Raw genomic sequence first — 25,114 nt, 5'->3', positions numbered from 1 at the left:
GAGATATTCCTCGAGAAGAGCAATTCCAAGACACATAATTGTCGGATTCACCAAAGTTGAAATTAAAGAAAAAATGTTAAAGGCAGCCAGAGAGAAAGGTCAGGTTACCCATAAAGGGAAGCCCATCAGACTAACAGCAGATCTCTCGGCAGAAACTCTACAAGCCAGAAAAGAGTGGGAGCCAATATTCAACATTCTTAAAGAAAAGAATTTCAAACCCAGAATTTCATATCCAGCCAAACTAAGTTTCATAAGTGAAGGAGAAATAAAATTATTTACAGACAAGCAAATGCTTAGAGATTTTGTCACCACCAGGCCTGCCCTACAAGAGATCCTGAAGGAAGCACTAAACATAGAAAGGAACAACCGGTACCAGCCATTGCAAAAGCATGCCAAAATGTAAAGACCATCAATGCTAGGAAGAAATTACATCAACTAACAAGCAAAATAATCAGCTAATATCACAATGACAGGATCAAGTTCACATATAACAATATTAATCTTAAATGTAAATGTACTAAATGGTCCAATTAAAAGACACAGACTGACAAATTGGATAAAGAGTCAAGACCCATCAGTTTGCTGTATTCAGGAGACCCATTTCACATGCAGAGACACACACAGGCTCAAAATAAAAGGATGGAAGAAGATCTACCAAGCAAATGGAGAACAAAAACAAGCAGTAGTTGCAATTCTAGTCTCTGATAAAACAGACTTTAAAACAACAAAGATCAAAAGAGACAAAGAAGGCCATTACATAATGATAAAGGGATCAATTCAACAGGAAGACCTAACTATCCTAAATATATATGTACCCAATACAGGAGCACCCTGATTCATAAAGCAAGTCCTTAAAGACTTACAAAGAGACTTAGACTCCCATACAATAAAAAAGGGAGACTTCAACACCCCACTGTCACACTGGACAGATCAATGAGACAGAAAGTTAACAAGGATATCCAGGAATTGAACTCAACTCTGAACCAAGAGGACCTAATAGACATCTATAGAACTCTCCACCCCAAATTAACAGAATATACATTATTCTCAGCACCATATCACATTTCTTCCAAAATTGACCACATAATTGGAAGTAAAGCACTCCTCAGCAAATGTACAAGGACAGAAATTATAACAAACTGTCTCTCAGACCACAATGCAAACAAACTAGAACTCAGGACAAAGAAACTCAATCAAAACCACTCAACTACATGGAAACCTGCTCCTGAATGACTACTGGGTACATAAGGAAATGAAGGCAGAGACAAAGACGTTCTTTGAAACCAATGAGAATAAAGATACAACATACCAGAATCTCTGGGACACATTTAAAGCAGTGTGTAGAGGGAAATTTATAGCACTAAATGTCCACAAGAGAAAGCTAGAAAGATCTAAAATTGACACGCTAACATCACAATTAAAAGAACTAGAGAAGCAAGAGCAAACACATTCAAAAGCTAGCAGAAGGCAAGAAATAACTAAGATCAGAGCAGAACTGAAGGAGATAGAAACACAAAAAACTCTCCAAAAAATCAATTAATCCAGGAGTTGGTTTTTTGAAAAGGTCAACAAATAATAATAAACAAGACTAATAATGAAGAAAAGAGAGAAGAATCAAATAGATGCAACAAAAAATGATAAAGGGGATATCACCATCGACCCCACAGAAATACAAACTACCATCAGAGAATACTATAAACACCTCTACGCAAATAAACTAGAAAATCTAGAAAAAATGGATAATTTCCTGGACACTTACACTCTCCCAAGACTATACGAGGAAGAAGTTGAATTCCCGAATAGACCAATAGCGGGCTCTGAAGTTGAGGCAATAATTAATAGCCTACCAACTAAAAAAATCCAGGACCAGACAGATTCACAGCTGAATTCTACCACAGGTAGAAGGAGGAGCTGGTACCATTCCTTCTGAAACTATTCCAATCAATAGAAAAAGAGGGAATCCTCCCTAACTCATTTTATGAGGCCAACGTCATCCTGATACCAAAGCCTGGCAGAGACACACACACAAAAAAGAATTTTAGACCAATATCCCTGAGGAACATCGATGCAAAAATCCTCAATAAAATACTGGCAAAACGGATCCAGCAGCACATCGAAAAGTTTGTCCACCATGATCAAATTGGCTTCATCCCTGGGATGCAAGGCTGGTTCAATGTATGCAAATCAATACATGTAATCCAGCATATAAACAGAACCAAAGACAAAAGCCATATGATTATTTCAATAGATGCAGAAAAGGCCTTTGACAAAATTCAAAGCCCTTTATGCTAAAAACTCTCAATACATTTGGCATTGATTGAACCTATCTCAAAATAGTAAGAGCTATTTATGACAAACCCACAGCCAATACGATTCTGAATGGACAAAAACTGCAAGCATTCCCTTTGAAAACTGGCATAAGACAGGGATGCTCTCTCTCACCACTCCTATTCAACATAGTGTTGGAAATTCTGGCTGGGGCAATCAGGTTAGAGAAAGAAATAAATGGTATTCAGTTAGGAAAAGAAGAAGTCAAATTGTCCCTATTTGCAGATGACATGATTGTATATTTAGAAAATCCCATCATCTCAGCCCAAAATCTCCTTAAGCTGATAAGCAACTTCAGCAAAGTCTCACGATACAAAAATCACAAGCATTCTTATACACCAGTAACAGACAAACACAGAGCCAAATCAGGAATGAACTTCCATTCACAATTGCTTCAAAGAGAACAAAATACCTAGCAATGCAACTTACAAGGGATGTAAAGGACCTCTTCAAGGAGAACTACAAACCACTGCTCAGTGAAATAAAAGAGGACACAAACAAATGGAAGAACATACCATGCTCATGGATAGGAAGAATCAATATCGTGAAAATGGCCATACTGCCCAAGGTCATTTATAGATTCAATGCCATCCCCATCAAGCTACCAATGAGTTTCTTCACAGAATTGGAAAAAATTGCTTTAAAGTTCGTATGAAACCAAAAAAGAGCCCACATTGCCAAGACAATCCTAAGTCAAAAGAACAAAGCTGGAGGCATTGCTCTACCTGACTTCAAACTATACTACAAGGTTACAGTAACCAAAACAGCATGGTACTGGTACCAAAACAGAGATATAGACCAATGGAACAGAGCAAAGTCATCAGAAATAATACCACACATCTACAGCCATCTGATCTTTGACAAACATGAGAAAAACAAGAAATGGGGAAAGGATTCCCTATTAAATAAATGGTGCTGGGAAAATTGGCTAGCCATAAGTAGAAAGCTGAAACTGGATCCTTTCCTTACTCCTCATATGAAAACTAATTCGAGATGTATTAGAGACTTAAATGTTAGACATAATACCATAAAAAACCTAGAAAAAAACCTAGATAATACTATTCAGGACATAGGCATGGGCAAGGACTTCATGTCTAAAACACCAAAAGCAACGGCAACAAAAGCCAAATTTGATGAATGAGATATAATTAAACTAAAGCACTTCTGCACAGCAAAAGAAACTACCATCAGAGTGAACAGGCAACCTACAGAGTGGGAAAAACTTTTTGCAATCTACTCATCTGACAAAGGGCTAATATCCAGAACCTAGAAAGAACTCAATCAAATTTACAAGAAAAAAACAAACAACCCCATCAAAAAGTGGGCAAAGGGTATGAACAGACATTTCTCAAAAGAGGACATTCATACAGCCAACAGACACATGAAAAAATGCTCATCATCACTGGCCATCAGAGAAATGCAAATCAAAACCACAATGAGATACCATCTCAAACCAGTTAGAATGGCAATCATTAAAATGTTAGGAAACAACAGGTGCTGGAGAGGATGTGGAGAAATAGGAACACTTTTACACTGTTGGTGAGATTGTAAACTAGTTCAATCATCGTGGAAAAGAGTGTGGCAATTCCTCAAGGATCTAGAACTAGAAATACCATATGACCCAGCCATTCCATTCCTGGGTATATACTCAAAGGATTATAAATCATGCTGCTATAAAGACACATGCACGTGTATATTTACTTCGGCACTATTCACAATAGCAAAGACTTGGAACCAACCCAAATGTCCATCAATCATAGACTGGATTAAGAAAATGTGACACGGCCGGGCGCGGTGGCTCAAGCCTGTAATCCCAGCACTTTGGGAGGCCGAGACGGGTGGATCACGAGGTCAGGAGATCGAGACCATCCTGGTCTACACGGTGAAACCCGTCTCTACTAAAAAATACAAAAAAACTAGCCGGGCGAGGTGGCGGGCGCCTGTAGTCCCAGCTACTCGGGAGGCTGAGGCAGGAGAATGGCGTGAACCCGGGAGGCGGAGCTTGCAGTGAGCCGAGATCGCGCCACTGCACTCCAGCCCGGGCGACAGAGCGAGACTCCGTCTCAAAAAAAAAAAAAAAAAAAAAAAAAAAGAAAATGTGACACATATACACCATGGAATACTATGCAGCCATAAAAACAGATGAGTTCAAATGTCCATTGTAGAAACATGGATGAAGCTGGAACCCATCATTCTCAGCAAACTATTGCAAGAACAGAAAACCAAACACCGCATGTTCTCACTTACAGGTGGGAGTTGAACAATGAGATCACTTGGACTCGGGAAGGGAAACATCACACACCACGGCCTATCATGGGGAGAGGGAGAGGGGGGATTGCATTGGGAGTTATACCTGATGTAAATGATGAGTTGATGGGTGCTGACGAGTTGATGGGCGCAGCACACCAACATGGCACAGGTATACATATGTAACAAACCTGCACGTTGTACACATGTACCCTAGAACTTAAAGCACAATAAAAAAAAAAAAAATAAAAAATAAATAAATAAATTAGAGATGACACAAACCAACCCAAAACTAGTAGAAGTAAATAAATAATAAAGATCATAACAGAAGTAAATAAAATTGAGACTAAAATTCAGTGCAAGGAATCAGTAAAACAAAGACTTGGTGTATTGAATGAATAAACAATACTAAAAAAACTTTTAAGACTAAGAAAAAAATAGAGAAGACAAATAGAAACAGAGACAAAAGTGGAAGTAGGAAGTATTACATCTGATACCACAGAAATTCAATAGATCATTAGAGACATATGAACAACTCTACATCAACACATTGGAAAACTTAGAAGAAGTGGATACATTTTCAGACACATACAAGTTGCCAACATTGATTTATAAACAAATAGAAATACTGAACAAACGCATAATTAGTAATGAGATGGTCAAGGGGTACAAAGTTTTAACTAGGAGAAATAAATGCTGATGTTGTATTCCATATAGAATGGCTGGAGATAGCAATAGTACATTGTATATTTCTGAATAGCTAGAAAACAGATTTTTAAATATTCCCATCACAAAGAAATAATGAATATTTAAGGTTATAGACATGGAAATCATCCTGATTTGATCATACACAATGTGTATCTGTATCATAATGTATTTTTGTACTCTGTAAATATGCACAACTTTATGTGTGAACTACAAATTTAAAATTCTGAAAAGTTATGTGATATCACATATTTGAAAACAAATGTAATTACCACACACACACACACACACACACACACACAGATACTTCCTTGTGGAGCAATATTTTTCTATCCAAACAAAATCTCAACTTAGGCAGTATAGAGCAGATGATTTGCCAGTTTGCAACCTCTAGGCAGTAGGGACACTTGAATTGGGTAGATATTTAAATTAAATGTTGCTATGACATCCTAAATATATTGTAAGCAACATAGTTCTGAGTCTAAAATATCAATGATATCAATGATTAGGTGTAAACCTTTAGTATCTATGATCCAAACACGATTATTATTTCCATTCGCAATCTCAGTTTAAAACATGAATAAAGTATGTTTCTTGAAAGAAGAGATGTGTCCATTTTATCTTCTCATATGCTTATCAGAGAACCAATAACATAGTAGGTCTGTTCTAAACATTTTGTAATAAATAAACAAATACTCAAATTAGTATAGCATTCTTTATATACTTAATTGTTGTATACGACTATGTGATTATATGCCTATGTAAGACAACGCACCTAAAATTGTTCCTTTTTTTCCCTAACTTTTAAATTTCATCTTTGTGAAGTGTATATAAGGGATATTAATTTTTGGAATCATACAAAACATCTGTTATAGACATAAGAGTAAGGGAGAATGAGTCTCCATGGACTCTTCTTTCTACTGCTCAATGAATGTCATGAAGAAGTCATGTCCATTGTGAAAAGATAAAGTGATGGTGTAATTCTTGAGATAAAACTTACATCTGTAGAACCAAGAAATGTTGAAGAATTGTACATTTTCGTTAACTACTTTAAATTTGAGGATGTCATATTTTGGAATATTTTTATCATAACTGTTTCACAATTTCAATGGAATGCAGATGATAGATGATCATCAGTGTAACAATTCTTTTTAAATATGTTGGAAAATGTGTAATTAATCAGTTATAGTTATAAAAGTCTATTTAATATCATTAGACTTCAAAGAAGACAACTATTTCAATGATCTCCATCTCCACTTTAGTTAGACTTTCAATATAAGATATAATACCACTGGCCTGTGTGCTAGAGCATAGGTTTACTGGCAACATATGAGTATGTGACTGCTTATTTCCTAACAGTTTAAACAAAGCAAACAAATATTTTGATTATGTTTCTCCTTAAAGATTTTGCCACAAGAAAACTAGTCAATTCATCAAGATTCTCATGTTAGTCAATCTTAAGCCTCTTTGTCAATCCCCAAATAATTATATAGCCATTGAAAAATACTTTTCAAAAGTCTTATCTTTAACATGAAATTATGAGCACTGTGGTATAAGAACTTTATTCTACTGAAACTAGAACAAGATAGAATCCGTGCTGGTCACCCAGAGTAGAGAAATTTGGAAGTATTTTTAAAATGTGTTCTCAAAGTTCACAGCATAATCCTATCTTATCGTATTTGGTGATTTGGTGAATGCCCAACATACTTATTACAAATAAAGGAAATACATTCTATTTAAAATACTCTTTCAGCGAGTTCCATAATGAAGCAAATATATTTATGCATATGGATCTTAATGTATTTTTTAATTTTTAGATTTGTTTCATTTAGAAAGCAACACATTAAAATTTTATTTTTAGGCCGGGCGCGGTGGCTCAAGCCTGTAATCCCAGCACTTTGGGAGGCCGAGATGGGCGGATCACGAGGTCAGGAGTTTGAGACCATCCTGGCTAACACGGTGAAACCCCGTCTCTACTGATAAATACAAAAAGCTAGCCGGGCGAGATGGCTGGCGCCTGTAGTCCCAGCTACTCGGGAGGCTGAGGCAGGAGAATGGCGTAAACCCGGGAGGCGGAGCTTGCAGTGAGCTGAGATCCGGCCACTGCACTCCAGCCCGGGCGACAGAGCAAGACTCCGTCTCAAAAAAAAAAAAAAAAAAAAAAAAAAAAAAAAAAATTTATTTTTAAAAAATAGGATAAGAATCAGGCATTAAAGGATAGTTAATGCATGATACTGTAATCAGTAAAAATAGGACAAAGTTCATAGTAACTAGAAATAGAAGTCGAAAGAATATACTCCTGCTTCCAAGTAGACTATCGCAACTGCAATTTATTCATTAACCAAAGTAAAAAGAGTGGAATTCATGTGGCTGCTTACTTAAAATATGGATTTTATTTCTCTGAAGTTTCAAAAGAGTCTGCATTCTGTTGTTTCTTATGAGAGAAATTCCTGAGCATTAACTACATGGAAATATCACTCAGAGGAATATTTTGAAGCCAATAATGCAAATTGTGAATGAATATGACCAAATTGTTTTTGCAACTCAAAAGAGAAATTCTTAGCTGGGAGCAATGCAATGAAAAATATAATCAAACAAGCAAATTAATTAATTGCTTGGAGCATCCTTTTAGAAAAGTTTGAAAATTGCCTTGATAAGTGAATTTTAAGAAATAGATGAAAACTTGCCATCCCTGTAAGTAGATATTTGTCAAAGAGAGCAGATATTGTCAAAGAGAGCAGATATTGTCAGAGAGCAGATATTGTCAAAGAGAGCAGTCAGGGTCCTAACAAAGTTACCTTAGGACATAACTAAAAATACGTACACTTAAAAGTGTTTAAAATATGCTTGAAATAACTAAGAAAACTAAGATTAGGTAAATATTTACAATTAGATAAAACAATGGATATCACCCACTAAGTGTATTTTTTTAATCTCTTTTTATTTTAGTCATATTAATGGCTTATAATGGTGGTAACTCACAAAGTGCTTGATGGTAAATATATGTCTGTGAAGAAATAAGAAGAAAAAAGTGACTATTCAGAGGAGGCTAAAGTAACTGAGGAAAAATTGAGTGCTCGTAGCAGTAGCTGTAAACACAATGATCTGCAAAAAGTATCACTAATGTTAAAATTCTAGCTGTATTCCACCCCTCTTTCTTTCCACTATTAATGATACTAAGGGAGAAAAGTTTAGTGACTTATGTCTTATATATGTGATTTTTCCAGTAACCATCCAAATAAAGATTAAAATACTTCTAGAATATTTCAAATAAAATAAAATTCAGATCACTTAAATATAAAAGACAAAATCATAATATTTAACCTTAGAAGATCATGGTAACATATGGCATACACTGAGTTTGGGATAAGCTGAGAATAACATCAAATACTTTATATTATTTAATATTCAGCACATGCAGATAAACTATGAATTATTCCAATTTTAGAGGCGCAGAACTAAGGCTTAGAGAGGATAAGTAAGCTGACCTAGCCAGCCCATATTGATAACAAGATTTAACCTCTAATCTGCCTGGCAACAAAACAAATCCTTTCTGTATTACACTCAACTGACTTCTCTGGTGGCGTGGATGTTACAATTCCAGTTTTACTGAAAACTTTTTGTTTGCTTGTGACTGGTTTTTCATTATTTGGGACAGAGTTGTGATGGATATAAATCTGTGAAGGAGGATTTTTCTATGAGTTTACAAAGACATAGACAGCACTAGAGCAGTGTGCAATCTCCTCATTAACATCTGAGGGTGACATGAGGATAGCATGTCCAGAAATGTTTGTGTTATCTGTCTACAAAAAAAAAAAAAAAAGTCTTCAAATTTTTGTGCATTTGATTCCTCAGTGACTTCAACTACTTTCCAGTAACAATGTTAGCAACTATTTTAGCTCAGGCTCTCAGCTAACAAATTAATTTAGAAATGTCCTTCTGTGAGTGGATTCTCAGACTCATGCGTGCAACTGTAGAGCAATATTGTTAGGATTGTACTAGCTGCTTTTATACATCTAGAAGAAGCATCATGTGGCCCTTATTCTAAATAGTGATAAGGAAGATTTATTGTAGTTGAGTGCTCATTTCTAAACCAACTTCTTAACCGATGTAGCATTGACAATTGAAATTTATATCTCTAGTGTGTGTTCATCTGTGTGTTGCATGTGTATATCTTGATATCTGTGCATGTTTGATATACGTGTATATAAACAAGATATGATGTGCAATGTATAACGTATATGGATGTGTGTATTTATTGTCTAATCTACAATGGAAGTAATAATAGATTTCGTTTCATGAGTTTCAGGCAACCAGAGTCAGAGTTTCAGAGACAGAAGACAAATGATTATAATCTACAGGTGCAATTACAATCCCATGTGTCCTAAACAGCCTGCATTTGCACAGTAACTGGCAAGAAATGTATATTGCCAAAATTATTCATACAAGAACTAACCTGGTTTATTAAAAGGGAAGTTCACCATAAAAATTCTATTTAAGACTATAAAGAAACAATGTTTATTATTAAAAAAATTAAAATCCAATCGTGGTTCAATTTAGCTATGTGAATGTGATAACATTGTGTTGAAGTTTTTTTCCCATGGTTCTGAAATCAGATTTAAGTAATTAAAATGATAGTTATTTTAAATAATTACATTTACAAATAAAACTAATTACTCAAGTTTTCTATTGGCTATTTTCTTGCAAAATATCTATTAGTAAATTTTAAAATATATGTTTGTACAGTGCTTGAATGATAAAAAATCACAAATACTCCTATTGCCTGTAACGAAAATAAGTATGCAGATTCTGTCATTCAAATGTTCCTTTTACTTTATCATATTTTACAGAACTTTATATCCAAAGGGGAAAAGAAAATTTGCAAATATTTCTTATTCAATGAATAAACATAAGCACAATCCTCACAGCACTTTGCAGATTGTGCTAAGGCATCAGACTGGCAAGAATGTAAAGGCTCCAAATGCTTTGGTTGGTCTAATTGTTTTGCATCTGCCAGCCCTGCCAGCCTGTGTGTGTTGTAGTTGCTGACACCTGCTTCTCCATTTCATTTTGCAAAATTCCACCTAATTTTCAAAAGAGAGGGAAACATACTTTAATATTTGAAGAAAACATACTACAATTGAAAAAAACAAAAAAACCCTCTGGCATTGTGTCAATATACAAACCTTTACATTCCAGAGAATCCTATACAAAGTCATCTTAACGTACGTGTACACCTTATAAATAATTCTTGCTTGCGGAACAAAAGGGAATTCATGTTACATGAATAGAATTTTTAGGAATTTCATCTGCTTACCTAGTTAACTGATCAAGAATATCTGATTACTTTTATAATCACGAAGTTTTTGGGGGAAGAAAGATGATTTTTTATGGCTATAAAAAGATTATCAGCTATTTCTTTACTGGACAAATATTATTTTAGCTGGTACTATTCTAGCCACCTGAATTACATCATTAATTCGGCAAACAAATATCTTTGCCTCCATGGAACCTATATCATTGGAAAAAAAGTATATAATAAGCCATAGAGTGAATAACTATAGCCCTGCTTGCCTGTGATAGTTCTCTTGTCATGAGATACTGTGCGTAATGACCTCTTTCATTCCTCAAATTTTACTGGTTCAGATGACACACTGAATGGTCACCTTAGCAATATACATAATAACTAGGTAAATTACTTAGAATGTTATGTAAATAAGTACTTCGGGGAAAGCATTAGTAAAGTGAGGGGAGGGTATCAGAGTGTGGGAGGATGATGGAGAGGGAGTTACAAATTACAAGGGCTGCAGGGGTAGACCTCACTGCAGATTGATACCTAGCAGTGACTGAAATGAGTAGAAGTGCATTTTTTTTGTTTTTGTTTTTGTTTTTTTTGAGACAGAGTCTCACTCTGTTGCCCAGGCTAAAGTGCAGTAGTGGTATCTCAGCTCACTAAAACCTCCCCCTCCCGGGATCAAACAATTCTTCTGCCTCAGCCTCCCAAGTAGGTGGATTACAGACATGCCTCCATGCCCGGCTAATTTTTTGTATTTTTAGTAGAGACGGGATTTCACCTTGTTGATCAGGTTGATCTCGAACTCTTGACCTCGTGATCTACCCGCCTAGGCCTCGCAAAGTGCTAGGATTAAAGGCATGAGTCACCGCGCCTGGCGAGGTGCCACTTTAGAGGTTCTGTGTCCAGGCCAAGGCAACTCCACTGCAAATATCTTAAAATGGACATGCTGCTTAAGCCACAGGGCCAGTGTAGTTGGAACAGAGAGTAAACATGTCCAGGAGAAAAAGAGGGCCAGATCATGTAATTACTTGTAGGACACTGTAACATGTTTGGGCCTTACTCTAAGAAAATTGAGAACAAAACTGGATTGGTTTCCACAGGGAAGTAACAAAATAATTTCTCCAATTGTTGTTGGAGGCCTGACTGCAGGCAGTAAAAACTGAAATGGGAGACACGTTTTGGGAATTTTCGGCTTCTTGTTTCACTGACAAAAGTAGGTAATAAAGTGAATTGATTTAGTAATAGCGATATCTTTGACATTTTCACCATTTTTTTTTTCTTTTTTTTTGAGAGGGAGTCTTGCTGTATCTTGCCCAGGCTGGAGTGCAATGGCGCCATCTTGATTCACTGCAGCCTCAGCCCCCTCCCCACCCCATCCAGTGATTCTCCTGTCTCAGTCTCCCGAGTAGCTGCGATTACAGGTGTGTGGCACCACATCTGGCTACTTTTTTTTGTATTTTGAGTAGAGACAGGGTTTCACCATGTAGGCCTGGCTGATCTTGAACTGACCTCAGGGGATCCAACCACCTTGGCCTCCCAAAGTGCTAGGATTACAGGCATGAGCCACCAAGCCTAGCCATTTTCAGCATTTTTTATAAATGCTTTCTTATTTTAATATATAGTAGCAGATAGTAGCATGCTTATCCTGTCTTTTTTCTATTTTGCAAAGTTTCATTTGCTGTATAAATATTTATAATATTTTAATGTATAAATGTTAATAATATTTATATAATTATTATATGTAATATATAATTTATATATTATATATTTATATATTTATATAAATTTATACATAATTAATAAGCATATTTATATAATATTCATAATAAAAATATAAAGTTTTATCAAATTATTTATTCAACAACTTCTCATGTAATTGGTGTTTTTTCCCTTTAATATGTCAATATGGTGAATCAAATTTGTAATATGTATGCATGTGTCGACCTATAAAACAAAGAGGGAGACTCTAAAAGAAAATGATATTTATTTGTGAATTGGCATTGCAATGGGAATATACATGCCATAGTAAACTGTGCATATATAGGGAGACAAAGGACAACAAAGGTTTTTAAAGGAAAAATTAGGATAATTATTTTCTTGAGATAATTATCCTTGGCTACAGGGATCAGTAACAAATTGGCAACAGTTTAAGATTGGACAGGAAGTTGCTAGGAACATGTCCTCAGATAAGTGTATTTTTAGTGAAGTTTATGGTGGCTTTTGTGAAAAGTTATATTTTTTGTAGTCTTTTGTGATAGTTCTTGTTACCAGATATTTGTGCATGGGAACCTTCCCTTCATGGCCTTATCTGGCTTTATTTATCAGCATTTTTTAACACAAATGATTCCATTTTTATTCTGACAACATTCATATTTCACAGTTTTGGTCAGAGTCTTTCTCTGAAAGCACCACTGATCAGTCATTCTGTGGCTAGGTTTGATGTCTCTTGGTACTGGGATGAACCTGTCCCAGGTTGTAGCTCTAGCCCCATATTGGAGGATGCAGTTGGCAGCTAGGAGCCTGTCAAAACCTTTTTTTGCCACATTTGAGTTACAAGGGAGATTTGGAAATAGTGGCTCTCAGGCTAAGTCTCGCTAAAATTCAGTGTTAACTTCAATTTTGCGTGTCTATTACCTTAAAATGCTGGACCAGCATTATTCAGTTAGGAGTTGTACTTGTACATACATTTAACAAATAACAGTTACAACATTTAAAATTAAAAAGAAAAACATGAAGTGAAATTGATAATGAGAACATAGTTCAGCTTTGCCTAATGGTTTTGAGCTGTGAACCTATGCTTAAAGGCAACAAATTCAAGAAATCAAATGAGAATAAGCAATTAGGTGGCATCTATTTTAACCATGTGCCCTGCTTTCCTATTTTGTATATATGGGTCTCAACTTTCCAAGAGAAATTTATTAGATACAGCATGACATACTAGCAATAGCGCAGACATATTTTTTAAACAAGGTTGAAATACAGTGATGTAATCACAGCTCTCCCTGCAGCCTCAACTTCCTGGGATCAAGCAGTTCTCCCAGTTCAGCCTCCTGAGTTTCTGGGACCACAGGCATGTACTACTATACCCAGCTAACTAACTAACTAATAATAATAATAATAATAATAATAATAATAATGGAGACAGGGCAGGGGCTGGTTTCAAACTCCTAGGCTAGAGGGATGCTCGAGCGTTGGCCTCCAAAAGTGCTGGAATTACAGATATGAGCCACTGAGTCTGGCCAGATATTTATTTATTTCGTTGGTTAATAGATAATTTTTAGGCCATTTTTGTCTTGCTATAAAGAAATGCCTAAGGCTAGGTAATTTCTAAAGAAAGCAGGTTTAATTGGCTCATGGTTCTACAGTCTTTTCTTTAGAAAGAAAGACAACTTTTCCTCTCTATAATCTTCCCCATTGTTTACCTAAGATAATCAAACACATTTGTTTGTAAAATTTTAGGGTTATCAAATTTGTCCTGCAAGAATAGTGATTTGATCACCTTGTAATCTCAGATTTAAACTTTTTAAGATTAAAAAGCCAAATCAAGGAAGATTTTAGATTTCATCTACAGAACGTAATATCTTGAGGTTCCTGGGACTTCCAAGAGGTCACAATTTTCTATTCACTCACTGTGAGACTCGGAACCCTTGAAGCTAGGCAATCTATGCGTATTCCCAAATATAACATTCTAATCAAAGTCTTGGTAATATAATAAATGTTTCTATTTGTATCCTGTTATAAAGACAGCTTATTGAGATTGAACTTCTGCAAATAACAATATGGACATAGAAAATAAGAAAACTCATGAATAGTTTCTACATTTTGCAAGGATCAAGTAGAGAGAACAAGTAAATGCTCCCACTTTTGTTCATAAACACATACTTTACCCAATTGCTGTAAACTCCGCATATTTTAAAAGAGAAAGTTTCTTTAAATCTGGAAAACAAAAGATTAAAGAACCAGATATGTTTCAAATAAAAGTCACAAAAACGTTATCTTTAGCAGTGATTTAATCTGATGTAGTTAATTTTTGTTTTGGTTGATATGGATTTGCAGTTTTACAAGATCATCAATTTCTTCATTAATATTCTGGAACATTTTTCTTTAGTCTATTAGTTGTAAAGTTTTTAGAAATCTGTATTCAATAGTACTTATTATAGTGTTTTCCATGAATTTAATGGCAGAATCATTTAGATAATCCAAAACAATAACTATAAATATCAAAAACTGAAATCTGATTAAAGTTGAATATAATCAGATATTGAAATTGACAAGGATATTTGGTTAATTTTGTGTGATACCACATAACCCAAATTATCATGACATATTAGATTTTTAAAATATTGTATAATTTTTGAAACATTAATATGAATAATGTATCCATTAATGTAATTGAAAGAAAATCTAGCATCTTTTATCATTTGACAGTTCTTTACATATAACTCAATATTTCAAATAAATCTAATATAGTTCAATATCTTTCTTTTGTAAACATTTGAGAAGTACTGGGGCCTTCTTACATATCCCAAAGTTAACTTGAGGTTAAAAATAAATAAATAAATTTTGATACTGGGAAACCCACCAAAGATACCAAAAGTTTAGAAACACTTGATGAAAACAAGTTATTGTAAAATAATAGGCATTCACTTAGCCAGAGTAAGAAGTAAATACAGAAAGTTACATTGATGATCAACAACAACAACAATATTAACTTTTTCAAAGCTCAGTTTTCTTAAGGAATAAAATAAAAACCTGAATAAAGACAATAAGAAGCACAGGGAATTACAAAATCTGTATTTCCCAGGTCAGTCTCCATCAAAGGTTTTTGAAAAATCAAACCCAAACCTAACTACCGTATGATTGCCTATCTTTAGAGGAAACTATTTAGATAACAGTAAGTTGAGCCTGATGGAAATGTACTTGATTTAATCAGAAAAAGGAAGAGTGTGTTCAAGTTTATGATTGCACACCATGTTATAGAGGAATGTAAACAAATTTACTAGTGTCTTGAGCAGGAGAATACATGGCTCTTAGTATGGACAGAAAGCATGGAAAATATCCTGGTTACATGAAACAATTCAGACACATCAATGAAAGCTATGTGTACAGAACTGAGTTATACTGGAGAAAAGCATTGTTTTTCTAAACCTTCAAGATAGAACACACAGTGTCAAGCCATAATGGCAGAATTAGAACCAGAAGAATAATGTTAAAAGAGCTGATGAAAAAGTTAAAATGTTTAGCCCTCCATATAGAATTTAGAATTTGATTATCTGTGTGCTTATTTATAACATTTTGTTTCCTTTGGTGCTTTCGTGGTAGGATTGTAAACAAATAGTTTATGCATAATAAAGTGTTTTGACTATGGCTCTAACACACGAGAATCCTTGTACATTATTTAAGACAAAGGATTAATTGTTAAACTTTTCAACTTTCTAAAGATTTACCAAACTATAGATGATAATGTCTGTTCTAGGCATTTTCACCAATGCTATATAGGCAAAATTTACATTTTTGCTCTTGTTTTAGTTTAATAATAAGCTGGGTTTTCTTGGAGGCATTTTTTTTCAAAATATTATAACTGGAAGTAACACAAAAATGGAATTCAAGAAAAGTAAATTTGAACATCAAAGGTCGTAAATGAAGAACTCTGCATTGAAAGATGGAATAATTAGGTGAAAATAAAGTGAGTTAGAAATATATAAAGATCATCCTATATTTTCAAACTTATTCTAGAATTATTTGTTAATACTGATACTTCCTCTAGCATGTTTCTAACCCTAAAGTAAAATAGACAATATTATGTCAAACTTTTAGACTGGTAAAATGAATGGCAGGGAATCTTGCTTAAGACAATAGGTTGGCAACAAAGCTAAAAATGGGAAATTGATAATTATTTTCATAATATAAAGACATGAGCTATTTTCCTTGTCTTGCATCTACTAGACACTAATATTACCAAAGAAATGAATAAAACAAAATATTTTAGGTTGCAAATTTGTGCAAAAAAATATATTTTTTCTGATTTAAAAAAAAAAGAAAAATCATTACAATGAGCCTCTGAAATGGAGGAAGAAAATATATAACTGTAGCTGCAGCTCTAAGGTTGTCCAATGCTTGATAAAACCAAATAAAAACAGAACATTCAATTTAATACTGAGGAAGAATCAATGATAATCCTGTTAGTTTCTGTTGTGTACTACACACTGGCTTCAAACATGTAAGGCTTTAACCTAAGAACCCAATTTCCTCTATTTCCTTTACTATTTTCATTCTGCTAAAATAACTAACTCCCTAGCTTTTCTTTTTCAAACTAGTAAAGTTAGTAAGGAAAGGAGTTTTCATTTTAATTCTTATTCAAAACCCAAAAATAAAAACAGAGAACTTTATTAATTGCTCATATTTTCCAATAGTAGTTGAAGCAATGAGATAAAACAAAAACAAAAACAAAAACTAAAGGTAAAAGAGCATCTTACTCTGAGACACTCACTTCAGTAAAATAGAGTTGTACATTGTGATATATGATATAACTGATTCAAAAAGATGAGGAGGGCAATTTCCCATACTCTGGACATCTGACAAGTATGTAGATGACATCTTAATGTCTGTGTGTGTGATAATCAGCTACTATTTACTTATTATAGAATTGTGAGGACCAGATAAAATAATCTATGTGAACATTACCTGGTAAATCATCAAATATACATTTTTAAGTAGACAACTCATACAGCAGAGACAATTATAAGGTGTATCTAAGTATTAAATTGATCAAAGCTTGCCCCAAATTCTACTCCAATATTCATTTCGCTAATGTTTTCTTTAGCTTGTATATACAGCCCTTCACTAAATATTATGTGGGTTTCTATTAACTATTGACTGCCAGTCAATGGGAAACATGATGGTATGTATGAGTGAGTAAAAATAGACAAAATTTTGTCGTCTGGAGCTTCTAGTGTTAGAGTAAGGCATCAATCAAAACAGCATATTATGTTAAAATTATAATTATAACAAGAAGTAAGCAACAGTGGTATACTGATTTTGGAAAGTTTCCCTTAAAGGGAATATGTGTGGTGAGATTTAAGGGAAAGTAGGAGGTAAATAAGTAAAAATGATGAAAATAACATGGAAATGCTCTATTTTAGGTGTCTCATGATGGTGAAGAAGTGGAACATGGAAATGGAGAAGGCAAGCAAGGAGCCAAAGAAAATTCCTCACAGATGACTCTAGGGTGGTAAACAAGGGCTCAGAGACATTATCTCAAGCACATTGGGAAGCTGATGAATAGTTACAGTGAAGATGTTACAGATTTGTATTGTTTAAAACATTACTCCTTGGATTGGGGCAGGGAGGATGGTGGAGAAGGTATGTATACATGAATTAGTTAAGATATTATCTTACCCTAAAGGTGCATGTAATTGTTCAGCGTGTTTGTCTAGTAACAAAGAAGAGATTGTCTTTTCTTTTTTTCCCATTTTAATCTTATCAGATATACAGATAATCCCTCATTCCCTGGAGAAAGAGAATAGCTTCTTCATCTCACTATGGTCTTGTTTCATGGGGTATGTGTGTCCCACTAACTACCCATATCTATGGAATGTTAACAATGGCCCATTTTGAAGCATTTCAAATTCTTCTATAAGCAACTGGATGGATTGCTTGAAAAACCAACTGACATTAACTATCCATATACTACAGGTAAATAGAATTTGGACCTGTGTGTCAGTAAACATAAAACTCTTTGAAAGCAAGCACAGAATTCATATTAGGCTCTCAGTAAATAATTATGAAAATAAATGATTATCTATCTAAGGTATGTATATACACCTCTGCTTTTCTATAATAGAATAAAAAATCTCATAGGTTCATGCACATCTTTCATGCATGAGTAAATAATTGTAGAACTAATTCAGGCCAAAAGAAATTAGTTGAGGAATCAGGGAATATTGAGATTTTATGCAATAAAATCATTCTACAGAAAATATTTTCCATGACTAACATAGCATAGCATAGGATTTAATAAAATAGTCTTTAAAATAAATTTTCTCCCATCTTCAAAGAAATCAGAAATTGCCATATATTGTTTGTTCTGACTTTGAGTGATTTTTGACTCATTTAACATATATTTAACATATTTAACATATTTATGCATATTTGATTAAAGTAATGTCAGGACTTAAAAATTTTTTTTTCGATATTAGAAAGAACAACTTTTGACTAGTTAATACGGTGTTAAATCTCATTCTAGATTCTTTGAAAGAAAATAGGCCTTTAAAAATGTGAGACTTTTAATGTAAAATTTACATATCTATTTTAAGGAGCATGCTTGCATTGTTCTATGTCACTTCATATCCATCATTATTCAAAGAATTGTACCAGAAATGTATTTATATAGAGAGTATCTTTGAAGTTACTTTTCTTAAAGTGAAAAATTTAATCAATATCTTCTATGATTCCATTGTGTCCTGATTTGGGTGGCAAGGGATTAGGAAGGAGAAGGTGCAGTTTGTCCTTTCTCTTAAACTTATGCAAGTTATGAGCTGTCCTTTATTCCTAACACTTATTTTAAATGTATATCTAGGACATTTGGAAAATTTGTAAACTGACAAGTAAGTCAAAATCCTGAGAAACATTTGACATCCTTACAGATAAACTTGTGCTTTTTTTTTCTTCATCCTGAACTCTCCGGCACCAAGAAGCTGATATGATGGTATCTCTCTTGACACTAAATTGTGATGAATGTATCATGTCAGTTCAAGATTAGAAGCTACACTTAGTAAAAAGTGACTGTTATACACAAATCGAGACATTCAATGAGACCATGAAATATACTGACACTTCTAATAGCAACACATTTTTTGTGTTCGGTCACTGTTTCTGCCACAAATGCCTATATTCTTGGGTTCTAATATCACCTAAAAGTAGATATTTTATAAACATGCGTAGCAGTACGTTTATTCCATGATTTTTATTATCTATAGTCACTCCATACAGTGACTATATTAAAATGAGCATGTATTTGAAAGTTTGAATGACTTACTCTTTCTGTCACTGCTCATTAAAGTATATTTCTTCATCTTTCTTATTTTACTGTTTTTCTTTATAAATGTAACAAAATATGTTAGCATGTAAAGAAGAATAATTATCAACCTGCCAGCCCCAAATATTATCAGTGTAGTCCAAACTGCTAAGGTATACAAATTCACTTTAGTAGTGAACACAGTTTTAATGGCTTCCATATACAAATCTGGCATAACAAAATTATGGTGTCCATAATTGCCTTTTCAATGGGCAATTACCAGGTTATAACTTCCTTGCAATATGTTTTTATTTGTGAGCATTTCAGAGGAGTTAAACATCATAATGGTCTTGTTGATAACGACTTGCCTACCTGCTCAATTCTTACTTCTAATGTCTTGTGGGATATAAGCCTATTTAGTACACTTAATGTTAGTCAGAAGATTATATTATAACTACATAACATACTGCTAATAAACACAAATCATTCTACAAATTATGAATCTATCATCTATTGGTCTATCAATCATCTTTCTATATAGATTATAGATTTGTTTGTAAAACACACCCTTGGAAAGTTACTGAAAAGTTACAAGATTTTATTTTGGGAATGTTTAAAAAGGAAGCAACAAACTAAAAGACTTCTTCAAGAAACATGGAAACAGAATTTGAATCAGGCATCATTTTGAGAGCTGTATCCATTTTGATGCACTAGTGCCCATCCCTTTACTAAATTAATTCACTTTTTAGAACTATAATTCGAAGTTCTGTCAAAGCCCTTGCAAGCCAAATATTACATGCTCCCAAATGCATTGCTCTTCTCTACATACCATCTGCACCTGTGTCTAGGGTGAATTACACAAGGAAAATGTAAGCACGGTGGGTAAAAGATAGCCTACAAAAACAGTATAAAGCTCAACTTAGAGCAATTTGGCATAGCTGCATACAGCTGGGAAGTGAAAGCAGCAGATGGGTTATGTTGACTTCCTGAAATCAGAAATGAGAAGGCTTATATCTAACAAAAAATTTGCATAGCCTCTAAGGCAAAGGCATTGCAGACTTTGCAAATGATAACCAGAAAATTGTAAGGTGACATTCTTGAAGTGGCATGTGAACAATAGTATAATTGGCAAGAATTGTATAGATACAATTTCAAATACAACTTCACATTGTTGTGAAAATAAAAGAGAAGGTACAAATAAATGGGACCAAGAGTTATTTTTATGTTACAAAAAAATACCTTAACAAATGAGTTTTCTCAGCCATGTGTAGAATCTACAGACTATTGGAATTATACCACTAGAATTGCATATTTAATTAGGAAACTAATAAAAATTCAAGAGCAGGAGCATTTCTAGTATTGTTTGGTGTTGTACATTTTGTTTTCCATTTTTGTGTTGAGCTATAGTGTTCTAAGAATATAAAGATAACCAAGCAAATGCTTGATACTTGCCAATGTAATTCACAATGTATTTAATAACAGCTTGTTAAAAACCTCTAAAATCCCCTAAGACTCCTTCTTTTAATAATGACTTGATTCATTATACAAAATATATGTTAAGGTAAATGATTTTATTTCTTCCAACAATGAAATATTGTGTTATAAAATTGTAATAATATATTGCAGTATTAGAATGCTATGTGAAATCAAACTAAGTATGTGATTTTATTAATTACTCAAATGTGTGTTGCTTGGTTTCTATGTGCTACATCAGGAACTATATTCAACCAAACTGCTGCAGATTGAAATCTACATAGCTAAGCAACATTATTCTTTATTTAACACAAGTTCAAATTATCCAAAAGAATTTTAAATATTTTCCAGAGATATGATTTTAGGTACCAAGATATTACTACACTATTCTTGATTTGAAGTGCCATGTAGCTTTTTAACATTTTCTAATTTTTCCCAGTTCTGTGTGTTTACTTGATTTTGTGTCAACTCCTGGTGTCTCTGAGATGATCAGAGTGGCAAAGGTCAGATGCTAAGTGGCTTCCTGCACTTACCATTTCCCCCACTTATATCATTTTGGTATTGTTGGTTTTATCATAGTCACACGAAAATCTATATAAATGAGTTTCCCTCTTTAACTGCCCTTTCATTTCTGTGGCAAGAATAACTTTTCCCCATATCTCAAAGGAAATGTTAGAGTGTATATGACTGCTTGTGTAATAAAAAATGTCAAAATACACATTTCTCAAGTTAGTTTCATATTCCACAACCGCCCATCTCTGTTTTAATGGTCATTTGGCTGTCTGGAATCAGTATCTCAGCCCATTTGAAACTATTTAGTCCTTGGTAAAATTGCTCTGCTGTTCTTTCTCAAATGGTTCAAATGGAGCAATCATTGTCAAGGTGATCTTGAGTTTCTGAAAGAGAAAAAAAAATACACAAAAGTTATACTTTCTGAAAAGCTGTAGAAAAATGAAACACACACTCAGAAGTGTGAAACATGGCTCCTCCATAAGAGAAGCACAGAATTTCTCCTAAATTTCTTCTCATTTCAATATTGGTAAGAAAGAGAAACTAATTTTCAATTTTAAAAGTGCACTCACATTTAAGTTAAACTAAATTCTGAAGGCATTAAATACAGGCAGAATAGGTAATTATTTTCAGGGATCAAGGGAGTTGGAAATGTATGTTTTTTTCTCCTGACTATTTTGTAAAATCTTTGGATATTATTTATTTTATTGTGTCATTTTTTGGTACAAATTTATCAAACTAGATTTATAATGAAAGGAAGGTAAACAGATATGCATTACACTATGTCTTAAATGTATTCCCATGTTAATATACATTTACATGTTTTCTTTTTCTAGTTGTTAGTTAAGTAATCCAAAATATTCACATTAGAATTTCCATGAATTACATTGAGAAAAATAAAGTTAGCTCTAAATACATCTCCATTTTTTCCATATCAAACCTAGATAGATTGAATAGGTCCTAGAACAGGATGTATCTGGATACAAAAGAACTAAGACGAAACCTAAGCACAGAGAAGAAGGTAGAAGAATACAAAAAATATCTTTATTAACTTGACACATTTGCTGAGAGATTTCCTTGAGTTTAAACTCTTCTAAGGATGGAAATTGTCTTTTCTTCCATGCGCAAATGGTGACCTGCTGGTAATAATCCCAAAGATTTTGTTGCAATGAATTTTAAGTTTTAGTTGAAAAAGCTCAGTGATTTACTTACTTTCTGTAGCAGTGGGGTCAGAAAAGAATTGTAGCATGCCGACAGAAAATTTGACAGTCTTATTTCACTAATCTATTTTGTTGTTGTTGTTGTTGTTTTTCTCTCAAATATATTTTATTTTTTTCTAACTACAAAACATCATACCTCACTTAGTTTTTTTGGTTTGTTTGTTTGCTTGCTTTCAGGCTACAGTCTATACCAACAGTTTTACATTTCTGCAATCCTCCAAACTATGATAGTTTGTCAAATTTGCTTTACCTGTAGTCCATGACACTTTTTAAAAAACTGAATATCAAATACATTTCTTTCAGGCCATACTCTGGCTTTTGATTCATTCTTTGCAGATGTAAATTTAGAGGAAATGTAATTATTTCCTTTTCAAATTAAACATGTTTATGTTTCGGACTGACATTTATTTATATTAATGAAGGATGAATGTGTCCAAAAAATTTTGTGTTCTCACTTTTTCACTTAAAAAAATTGGGTAACTGAATTTTAGAATGCTAGAGATTTATTTTATTCCGAGATGTATAATTAATAGCATGGTAGAATTTGTAGCCACGTTTATAAATATGATAATTTTTTTTTTTTTTGTGACAGCTTCTTGCTCTGTCACCCAGGATGGAGTAAAGTGGAGTAATGTAGGCTGCAGTCAAGCTATCCTTCCAGCTCAGCTTCATGAGTACCTGGGGCTACAGGCCTATGCCAGCATACTCAGCTAATTTGTTAAAAAAAAAAAAAATGTAGAGATGAAATCCCACTGTATTGCCCAGGCTAGTCTTGAACTCCTGGGCTTAAGTGTTCCTCCTGCCTCAGCCTTGCAAAATGCCAGCATTTTAGGCATGGGCTTTCATGCCTGTCATTTTCCCAATGCTTTTCAAGATCATCTGTGATTCTCTTAATACTATAAACCTTCCGGGACTCTCTTTGACCTAGTACAGTGTCCTCATACTTTTGTTACATTGGATGGTAACAGATCTGTTGTAAAGTGTCAGTGTTTCCCTATCCATGAACTTAGACTTAGGAATGAACACTCGAATGTAATCATTCTCAGATGCAACCTGTACTTAGTTATTGTGGTAGAGCATCATTCAGAAGACTGGGCTTTAGTAACTGCCTAGGTTTGCTCTAGATTGTATCTAAGAATATTGGGCACACGTACTAGGAAATTCATTGCAAGGAAGATGGACTTTGCAGTCACAGAGATCTGGGTTTGAATTTATTTGCACTTAGCAAATATTTGATCTTCTAAAATTCCCCCAATTCTGTCTTCTGTGATGTCCAGTTTCAGCTTTCTATCCAAGAATTTCCTACTCTCACAAAAAGTCATTGATGTTGGCGTGAATTAACTTTCTGGGGAAACGGATTTGTAAACAGACATGTGACATCTCATATTGTGATGTTGAATTTATTATTTTTGTTGATGTAACAGTGAGTTCTGGAGAGATAAATCAAAATAAAGATAAGGAATTACAGGTTTTTATTTGAGAAGACAATTGTAGGCATAGCCATGTTTCAGCTAACATAATTCCCTTGCATGAGAAGGTTATATTTGGGGGCTACAGGATTAAGTAGAAGTGGAAGTTGAATTATCAGTGATATTTATAAAACTTAGTAACCTTTTAGCAACTTTGATAAACTAGATTTCTGCCAACTTATAACAACAGATATCTTGAATATAACACAAGGGTAGTCAATGTTGTGTCTCTAAGTACTAAAAGGTAACTAACTCTCTTTCTGATATTTGAAAAGCAATTTTTTAGCATGTCTCAGTTATGGTGATGCTGCCATAGTGGTTGGTTGGAACATCAGATACATTAAGCCAAGGGCATTAACCAGTATAGAAAGATGAAATCATGTTGTATGCCCCAGATCCTCTGTTTATATGCCACATAGAAGATAATGGAAGGAAAAATAAATTGGGCTTTAACAAGACTGGAGGTCATCAATATATTTAATATATCTCTGAAAAATGGTTCCATAGATTCCATCAAGTTAGTAAGCATCCTGTGTAAACAGCTTAGTAAATACATAGATTATTTTAGAGTAAATTCAGCCTGTATTCATATAAATATTGAAACTAGCCCAATTGTCTCATAGAATTCATGTTTACAGTCTTTTAAAATAAAGATAGAATTGACCTTCTCAAACTTAAAGCTTGAAACTACATTTCTCTTATCTGAGTTCCTTCCTCAGGAAACAGATCCTCAGTCATTCCAGATAATATCAAGGAACTGAAACTCACCAGATCACCAGATCCAGACCATGAGATGCCAGACCCCATATCTTCATGCTTTCCTTTCTCTTCCCAAATTCCTGTTTACTGG

The sequence above is a fragment of the Trachypithecus francoisi genome, unplaced genomic scaffold (assembly GCF_009764315.1).
Source record: "Trachypithecus francoisi isolate TF-2019V2 unplaced genomic scaffold, Tfra_2.0 Lachesis_group2, whole genome shotgun sequence".
Classification (NCBI taxonomy): domain Eukaryota; kingdom Metazoa; phylum Chordata; class Mammalia; order Primates; family Cercopithecidae; genus Trachypithecus; species Trachypithecus francoisi.
Note: the sequence above shows the minus strand (reverse complement) of the source record.